The sequence below is a fragment of the Cryptomeria japonica genome, chromosome 1 (genome assembly GCF_030272615.1).
Source record: "Cryptomeria japonica chromosome 1, Sugi_1.0, whole genome shotgun sequence".
NCBI classification, from domain to species: Eukaryota; Viridiplantae; Streptophyta; class Pinopsida; order Cupressales; family Cupressaceae; genus Cryptomeria; species Cryptomeria japonica.
The window spans coordinates 69,552,121-69,562,231 of record NC_081405.1 but is presented as its reverse complement, the minus strand read 5'-3'; positions in this window follow the sequence as shown (position 1 = coordinate 69,562,231).

Here is a 10,111-nt window from a genome sequence, read left to right as displayed (position 1 = left end):
AGGAGAAGGGTTATTTGATAAAGCATATACTATTTTAGATGCTAGGGTACCTATGAATGGGGTGGAGATGTTTAAGTTATGATTTGGATAGAGGAATTTTCAATCTATGTTTTCAACTGCATGGCAATATGACTTGGGCAAGTTAGTGATGCCCAATGTACTCATGGATGTCAACCTTTTTAAGGCAGTTGTAGACAGATATGACCCTATTTCAAGAGTAATAAGGAGGAATGATGGAGATGTTTTGTTGACAATCCAAAGGGAGGAATTCCAGGAAATTTTTGATATGTATGAACCTTCTTCCATCCTAGTTCAGGTGGATTTGAATGAATTAAAGGCTGAATACTACAGAATGAAAGGTTTCATCAGAGCCAACCTCCTCCCAACCCATTTGGTGAAAGTAGGAGACACAACATACCACATTGGCCCAAGTTCAGTGGAGCCTTTTCCTATTGGTGCTTTTACCAAATATTTATAGACCACTTTCTTTTCTCTATGCCAGGTTTTAGGTTTCAACCCTATTACAATCATGCCACCAGATTTCATGTATATGGCTATTTAGATTCAACATCCTGATTTCACAGTGGTTTTTCACTTTGCACCATATCTTGAAGAAAATATTCATGAGGGATTGCTAGATATTAAGAATGATGTATTTAGCACTCATTTTTATTGGTATTCATTGTTAATAAATAGGTTCTTATATAGAAATGCAGATTATTTTGAAGGTACCATGAATCTTAGAAGAACAGCTGATAATATTAAGATACCAATGCAGCTATGGAGTATGGATATGTCATGGGAGGGGTAGGAGGCCAATTTTGTGAGATTTGACAATATTTTTACTTCTAGATTAAGGCAAAGATTGACAATGAATCCACCAAGGATTCCCATGAAGCTACATTTTTTTGTAAGACTAAAGGAAAGGATGCCACTCATGAAAATTGAACATAATTGGGGGGACATTATCCCCTATCCTATTAGTACAATTATCAGAATTTATGGTTTCCTTGGTCAGCCACATGTACTACCTTTCAATGTTCCTTTGAGATTAGATTTTGCTGAAGTAATCTAGCAAATAGGTTGTATACATGACAAGGAATTGAAGGGTAGGGGAAAGGGAACTATTTTCCCTTATTACATTGTCATTCCATACTTTGTAGTTATGAAAGGGGGATATGTGTATTTTGACAAACTCTTTGGACCTTATCACTTGGGGGTCAACATAGTTAGGCATAGTGACCTAGAAGGATTCTACAATATTTTCAGACAAAGAATAAAAGGAGGCTCATTTCCTCATGAGCACAATTGTCCTAAAGATATAATTAAATGAATTCGATTTCATGACCCAAGATTGGAGGAAGGAAAAATGGATAGCTTTCAAGAAGCTATGGACTATTGTATAGAAAATGGATCCTAGTTATGATCCATTAAGAAACTTCACTCCATTCTATGCCAAAGTTGATTTTGTTATGAACAATTTTGATGGGTTAATTCTTGCATTAAAGGAGAAGAAATCCAAACTTGAGGAAATCCACAGTCATCAAGTTGAAAGAAGAAGAATGCAGCAACCTACACCCATCACACTCAAAGAAGAAGCCCTAATTCACCAGATGAGGATGAAACAATCGGGCTCACCTCCTCCTCCACCTCACAGGATGGATGGGCTGGAAAAAAGTAGACCTAGCTATGTGCCCCCTCCAAAGGGTGGTGTTGTGATAAAAAGAATAAGATATGAGGTAAGTGATAATATGATGAAACTATAAATATCTGGTCAACTACTGAGAGGGGGGGTGAATCAGTAGATAGAAAATAGACTAAACTTTCACCAAACAAACTTTCAACTATGAATCAACTCATAAAGTAGACCAATTTAGACACTTAGACAAATCTACAACTGCACTGTTAAACTTTACTAATTGTCCTAATACTCAATGACACAATGCAACAGATCTTGAAACTTCAACACCATTTGATAAAACCTTAAACCACTTCACTAATACCAGTAAAAACATGTTTCAGATCATTTTTGCTCATTCAAATATATCTATGCAGATTTACCAATCATTCAAATCAACCATATTAAAAAAACATCCACAAATATTCACCACTTGACACAATTATTTTTCATGTGGAAACCCAAATGGGAAAAACCATGGTGGGGATGAATACCCACAAGTATTTTGAACTCTTCTAAAGTTCGCCCTATTAGGAGTCAAGCCTTGTTAGAAGCTTATACAATAATGTCATGTTAGGAACAGATCTGGTTAAGGATCACCCAGTTAAGGGATTGACTACAAATACCATGTTAAAGGCAATACCTTGTTAATGGTAATCTCGGTGGAGTATTTCAAATCCAAGCTAATGGATCACTTGGTTAGAGGATTTAACAACAATACTATTAAAGCTTATCTAGTTAAGGGATTTAATTGTTGTAATGGTTAGAGAACAACGAGTTCTTGACTGATCTGGAAATAGCACTTCCTTGCTAAATCAGATCCTTTATCACTCTTATCTACCTTCACAACATTCTGCACACACACCTCCTGGTTCAGCAACAATCACTTCCACACTTAACCAAATTGTCAACACTTCATTAAAACAAAACATCGACCTTATAAGCAAATACATTAGGTCGATAAAACAACATAAACCCTACAAATCTCATAGAGATTACAAACATATTAGTTCAATCTTGATCATTAGATTACATGCAATCAACATTACATTCTTCTAGGCATCTTCAACCATTCCTGGATCACTGCACATTGAATCTTGTAACTCATCACACATTTTTCACTTCATTCTATGCATCTGATCATTCCCAAGATAAATGGTTATCTTCACATGCCAAAACCATTTTGAAACTCAACACATGCATCATGCTTAGGTGGCATCTTCATCATCGATCATCATTTGGTCATAGATCATCACAACCGATCTCCAAACTTTATCAGTTAGGGTTCTTCATCTCAATTGGTTAGGGTTACTAGTTGATCTTCACTGCATCAACACCGGTTGCTTTATTGCATCATTACCGGTAGCTATTGACATCAATGACAACACTATATTTCTCCAATGCAATCTTCATGCAATGCCAACATTCTCCCCCTTTGGCATTGATAGCAATATAAATATCAATACCAATTAATTGTCATGATTGAGAGTAAAGCACATACACAGGTATAGGAATCTTGGTTTACATTTTCCAATCATATTTTGTCCTTCAACTGTATCTTCATATCTCCAGCTGGTAAATAGCTATCAATCATATATATTTCTTCTCCCCCTTTGATAGCAATGCCAAAGTGAAGGTAAACCATTTAATGCTTCACCGATCTGAAATTAGCTACTCCCATGTGGAGTAGCTCCATTCTTCACCAATCCTTCTTCAAGATTTTCAATAGGCTCTAGGATTGATGGCTTCCCCATCTACTTAATTGACTTCATGTAGGGGTACAACCCCTAACTTACCTCTAAGATATTCAAATGTAGCCTTTGGTAGAGGCTTAGTAAAAATATCTGCTAGTTGTTCTTTAGTGGAAACATGCTCAAGTGACACATCCTTACTTTGAACTTTCTCTCTCAAGAAATGATACTTTAGCTCTATATGCTTTTTCCTAGCATGCAACATCAGGTTCTTTGAAATATTTATAGCACTTGTGTTATCACAGAAAATTCTTACCAGTTCTGATATCTTCAACTTGAAACCTTCCAATATGCGTTTCATCCAGATTGCTTGGGTAAAATTCATGTAAGTTGCAACATACCTCTTCATGTAAGCCCCAGTTCTGGTTCCAAAAACAATGTGTTAGGGTCTTGTTCTTCCTTCTCCTTGCTAGTTTCTTCTGATTTCTCAGGAAATTCATCAACTCAAACATTGACACTTTTAATTATCTTATTAGTCTGGTTGTTGTAGCACTTGTAAGCATTTCTCTTGGTGGAGTAACCAAGAAATATGCCTTCATCACTTTTGGTATCAAACTTACCAATATAATCACTTCTTTTAATAAAACATCTGCTACCAAATATTTTGAAGTAATTGAAATTAGGTGATCTACCATACCAGTATTCATAGGGTGTTTTGTCTTTACCTCTTTTAACTAATATCCGGTTCATTGTATAAACAATTGTGCTGATAGCTTCTCTCCAAAATGTCTTAGTTGCACCTCCTTGAATTAACATATTCCTAGAAGCTTCAACTACTCACTAGTTGTTCCTTTCTGCAATACCATTCTGCTATGGTGTCCTTGGTGCAGACAGCTGCCTCTTTATTTCATTGTCTTCACAATATCTAGTGAATTCCTATGAAGTAAATTCACCACCTTAATCAGTTCTTAAGCACTTTAGCTTCTTTCCACTTTCATTCTCAACTAAGGCTCTAAATGCCTTAAACTTGTTGAATGCTTATGTCTTGTCTTTCAAGAATGTGACCCACATCATCCTTGAGCAGTCATCGGTAAATATCATGAAGTACCAATCTCCTTGAATACTCCTAGTCATCATTGGTCCACATAGGTCAATATGAACCAAATCTAGCAAATGTTCAACTGGGAAATATTTTCTCTTGAAGGTTGAGGATGTCATTTTCCCTGATTGTCATTCCTTGCACAAAGAATTCACCAGTTTGTCCAACTATGCCAAACCTCTTACTGATTTTGACTTGCTGACTCTTACAATGTTATGAAAATTCACATGGCAAAACTTCCTATGCCAAAGCCAACTATCTTCAAAATTTGCAATCAAACAACTATTGACTTTAGATTTTAAGTGGAAAAGATTACCTCTGGTTTTTTTGTCGGTTGCAATCAGTTCACCTTTGCTTCCAAAGATCTTGCAAACTCCATTCTTGAATTCTAACGGGTGACCTGTGTCATTGAGTTGAGCAACACTCAAAAGATTGTGTTTCAGACCTTCAACCTAGTAGACATCATATGCACTACTCTTACCATTCAGGGAGATGGATCCTTTCTCTTTGACCATGTAGGGTGAGTTGTTCCCAAATATGACAACACCTGCATCAAACTCTTTCAATGTAAAAAACTTACTTCAGTCATCGGTCATGTGGTGTGAACAACCACAGTCTATAATCTAGTCATCTGAACTATCCAAGTGAGAGACCAATGTCTTTTGATCTAATATCTCTTCTTTGATAGCAACAAAGACAATGTCCTCATTTATATCACCCTTAGATTCTTCATCTATAATGCCTCCATCCACTACAATGAGAAAATCTTTTTCTCCTTTTCCTTTATACTTCCTATATTTCTCTCATTTTCACTCATTATCTCCATTAGGACAGTTAGCAGCAATATGTCCTATATGGTTACATGCAAAACATTTCAAAGGTAGTTTACCTATGTACTTACTAATACCTCTGGGTAACTGTTTGGCCAACAATGCTTCAAGTTCCATCAAATTGTCATCATCATCTACCTCTTTGCTGGATCTGGATTCATGATTGTAACTAGCTTCTCTATTTTTCCTTACCGATGGGGTTGAGACTAAGGCTTTAAATTTAGATTCTGACCTCTGAATACTTCCATCAAAACCATTTAATTCAAAAGCAATTAATTTACCAATGATAGACTCAAGAGTTACCTTTGTCTTGTCAATAGATTTGAGTTCTTGAATAGCTACAACTCTAATAGTGTAGACCAGTAGAAGGGTTCTCAAACACCTTGCTAACCATAGTGGCATCCTCCACTATACCTCCAACACTTTTGATTTCTCCAATAATCTCCTTGATTCTCTGAGAATACTATTGAATGTTTTCACCTTCACCCATTCTCATGTCATCAAATTTTCCTCTTAGACTCTCTTCCTTGGCAATCTTTATATGCTCATTGCCACCATAGATTTCTTCCAGTTTCTTCCAAACATCATATGCAGTCTCCAATCCCTGAACATCAACATACTCTGAATCGGACAAGGTACTGATGATGGCCTCCAATGCTTGATTGTTCTCTTGTTGCTCCAACTTTTGATCATCTGTTAGAATTCCACTATGCAAGATATACTTAGTAATAACCTGATCCAAATACTGACTTCCTAAGCTCTTGATGTAAATCTTCATCCTATCACTCCAGATTCTATAGTTGTCTCTATTAAACTTTGGACCTTCTCTCTTCATCATTTTCTCCTAGATCTTTTCCTCAAGTTGTTAGGCTTATACCCAAGAGGGCCTGGAATGCTCTGATACTAATTGATAATATGATCAAACTATAAATATCTGGTCAACTACTAAGAGGGGGGTGAATCAGTAGATAGAAAATAAACTAAACTTTCACCAAACAAACGTTCAACTCTAAATCAACTCATAAAGTATACTGGTTTAGACACTTAGACAAATCTGCAACTTCATTGTTAAACTTTACCGGTTGTCCTAATACTCAGTGACATAATGCAACAGATCTTGAAACTTCAAAACCATTTGACAAAACCTTAAAACACTTCACTAATACCAATAAAAACATGTTTCAGATCAATTTTGGTCATTCAAATATATCTATGCAGATTTCCTAGTCATTCAAATCAACCATATTAAAAACACATCCACAAAATCATTCACCACTTAACACAATAATTTTTCACATGGAAACCCAAATGGGAAAAACCATGCTGGGGATGAATACCCACAAGTATTTTGAACTCTTCTAACGTTCACCCTACTAGGAGCCAAGCCTTGTTAGAAGCTTATACAATAATGTCCTATTAGGAATAGATCTAGTTAAAGACCACTTGATTAAGGAATTAACTAAAAATACCATGTTAAAGGCAATACCCTATTAAAGGTAACCTCAGTGGAGTATTTCAAATCCAATCTAATGGATCACTTGGTTATAGGATTTTAACAACAAGCATGTTAAAGCTTACTCGGTTAAGGGATTTAACTATTGTAATGGTTAGAGAACAATAGGTTCTTGAATGATCTGGAAATAGTACTTCCTTGCTGAATCAAATCCTGTATCGCTCTTATCTGCCTTCACAACATTCTGCAGACACACCTACTAGTTCAGCAACAATCACTTCCATACTTAACCAAATTGCCAACACTTCATTGAGACAAATCATCGACCTTATAAGAAAATACATTAGGTCGGTAACACAATACAAACCCTACAAATCTCATAGAGATTACAAACATATTAGTTCAATCTTGACCATTAGATTACATGCAATCAACATTACATTCTTCTACGCATCTTCAACCATTCCTAGATCACCGCACATTGAATCCTGTAACTCATCACATGTTTTTCACTTCATGTTATGCATTTGATCATTCCCAAGATAAATGGTTATCTTCACCAACCAAAACCATTTTGAAACACATCACCTGCATCATATTTACATGGCATCTTCATCACCAATAATCATTTGATCATAGATCTTCACAACTGATCTCCAAACTTCATCGGTTAGGGTTTTGCATCTCAACTAGTTAGGGTTACCGATTGAGGGTTGTCAGTTGATCTTCCCTACATCAACACCAGTTGCTTTACTGCATCATTACCAATAGCTATTGACATCAATGGTAACACTATATTTCTCCAATGCAATCTCCATGCAATGCCAACATTAAGTAGTGAAGAAGAGAGTGGTAGTGGTAGTGATAAAGGGAAGTTGGTGAGAAGGAAAGGAAAGAAAATAATGAAGGTAGAACCAGCCCCAAAGGTGCAAATAAGACCATTAAAAGGGGTCAAGATCATTGATCTTGAAGATTCAAATAGGACTCCCTCACCACCACGTATGCTTTTTCACCTCCTAGACAAGTTGAAGAACAAGAAGAAGAGAAACACATGGAGGAACAGCAAGAGGAGGATACCATTGAAAATTAGGAAGAAATCAAGATTGAAATTATGGAGGAATTTAAAGGAATCACTGCAAATGAAGGCAGGATGATTGTAAATCAGGTCGGTATTTTAATTCTATCGAAGTGGGACATAGCTGATGCAGTGGATTTCGACGTGATCAAAAAATCAAAAGACCAACAATTCAGTTCAAACGAAGCAAGGTTGGCATTAAAAGGATCAAAATTTGTACTTGATTATGCAACATTAGTGATATGGTCACTAGAAAAAGGGCCTAGGAGGACTCATATAAATGATATAAATCCAACCTTGAAAAGAAGCCTCATTGTAAAGAGAGCCTCTGATACATCAAATGTTGAGGCCTCAAAATTAGTTGTTGATGGGGCCAAATTGGCCCATGAAACTTCAAAAAGGGAGGCTAAAGAAAAGTAGGAACTAATGAAGAAAATTGAGAAGCTTTTTAATGATTACAATGTAGTTCAATAGAGATGTGTGGAACTATAGACTAAGGTTCAGCTCCTTGAGCAGAAATAAGTAGGAGCACCCTCTTCAATTCTTGCAATTGCATCAGTCCCATCAACATCCAGGCCTCCACCAGTCTCACATATAGATGCATCAATCCAATTTGATAATGAGACTGACACTGCAATCACACCACTAGCGCCATATGTTGATGAAAAACCTGAGCCCACTAGATCTACTGACCCAACAAGAGCTCAAATTTTGGAGAGAATCAATAAGTTAGAATAGAAGCTAAAAGAATCAGAAAATTGGTCTGCCAATAAGAAAAGAGAGATAGTTAGCTCTGTGTTGACTCATTTGAATGAGAAAGTAGACAGTAGATTAAATAGCATTCATTCTTTATATTCTTTATTGTTTAATGTTATTCAAAGTGTTGACAAAGATAAAGAGGTGGCATTCCCTTTGTTTCCAAAGTGGTTACAAAAGGGGAACGAGCTTAGAATAATGTCAATGGCTTCCAAGTACCATGTTGAAAGGCCACCTACACTTCAGCCAACCTATTTGTTGGTAAAATCAATGCAGGAAGCCCAAGTTCTTCCAGACAATATATAAATAAAAATAAGAGAGTTGATGAGAAATTTTACTAAACTAAATGAAGCTTTTTCGGGTATTGAGGATGAAAATGGGGCAATCAAGCCTTTACAACTCTAGAAAGAAGAGGCGGAAAGAGTCATCAACACTCAGGTGGATTTGATTTGTGATGAGTTAGATATTGCCATGCTGGAAGATAGCATGGACAAGATAATATGCACAAGAATATTTTTTTAATCTTTTGAAAGGGAGGCAAATCAAGTGGCAGTTAAGTATACTCCATACAGGGAAAAAGCTAATGATGTTATGAGTTTCAAATGACTGTCAGATGAGGAATATGTTGAATGGATTAAGGTTTATTTAAAGGATGAATAAGGACATCAAATAGTTAGCTAACTATGTGATGTGACAGTCTGGCAGGCAGTTTTGATTCTTTGCAACAAAAAGGTGGGCCCGTTTTAGATATTCATTAACAATAGCAAAAGGGAAGAAAAGGTGCATAAAGTTCTATGATGAATCAGTTGCAAATATTTGGTCTTGGTTGTGATATTCCTTAAATGAAATATTTTGTAACTGAATTATGGGTAACCGGTCACTTTTGAATGACAGGTGTCGCATCTGGCCCATAGCTTGTTTTGCTCCCTTATTTCTCTAAAAGGAAATTCAAGGCCAAGAGATAGGGTTCTAAATTTCATCTTTGTACTTAGTTTTCTCTAAAATTCAGAGTCATAGGTTCCTATAGCAAGTTTTAGGTAGAAATGAGCAATTGTAAGGATTTTGTAGAGCAATAGATAAGAGTCTTGTGTCTAGTTTCTTGCAGGTTCTTGAAGGAGTTATATGTAAATTGATTTATGATAGAAATAGCAAATTTATTCAAAAGGAAATATAATTCTAATCTATTTCTCTCCATTGCACAATTCTATCATCTTTTGAATGAAATATAATCAAGGATTTCTTTCATTCAGTGCATTGTAATGGTGTATGTAGTTTTTGTTTATGCTTTGATCTAAGGGATCAATTAAATGCTAAAACAAAATTGCAAAGTGATAGTACTTGTTCAGGGATTTGATAAGTAGTTTAGGTTGGGATTACAAATAAGAAATATTGTATATCAATATTATCTTAAGATCTAAATGCTATTAGATTAACTCTGTTATAATTCACTTATATCTTTTGAATTCAAATGCCCAATGGAATGAGGCATTGGTCATAGTTTGTTAAAAGTCTTTACAGTGATTTTTGTG